Source organism: Penaeus monodon, chromosome 29, assembly GCF_015228065.2.
Source record: "Penaeus monodon isolate SGIC_2016 chromosome 29, NSTDA_Pmon_1, whole genome shotgun sequence".
In the NCBI taxonomy this organism is placed as follows: domain Eukaryota; kingdom Metazoa; phylum Arthropoda; class Malacostraca; order Decapoda; family Penaeidae; genus Penaeus; species Penaeus monodon.
The window spans coordinates 3273323-3273607 of record NC_051414.1 but is presented as its reverse complement, the minus strand read 5'-3'; the positions used below and the strand labels follow the sequence as shown (position 1 = coordinate 3273607).

At 46.0% G+C, this 285-nt stretch overlaps 1 protein-coding gene across 1 annotated transcript in view; it reads right to left on the bottom strand.

The window, feature by feature from the left end:
- LOC119591906 (ankyrin repeat and sterile alpha motif domain-containing protein 1B-like) overlaps nucleotides 1–285 on the bottom strand; it is a gene marked incomplete in the record, with an annotated part of 115155 nt that overhangs the window by 101791 nt on the left and 13079 nt on the right.

The following is a 285-nucleotide window of genomic DNA, read 5'->3' as shown; positions in this document are numbered from 1 at the left end:
AAACACCTGAGAAGGCATGAGGGAAGAATGAAAAGGAGAACAAGAATGAGAAAGAAAACGAGACGAAAAAGAACAAGACAGAAAACACACGAAAAACAACAAAAACAACAAACAGACAGAGGAAGAGGAGGGGCAATAACGGGGCATCCGAAGGGGAACGGATTGGCGAGAATGAAGTTGAGCACAACACCGTATAGCAAGAGGCAGTAATAATCCAAACAACGACACTTCACTCAGGTCACCAGCGAGCCATCAACAGCAGTGGGTGGGTGAGGCATGTCTACA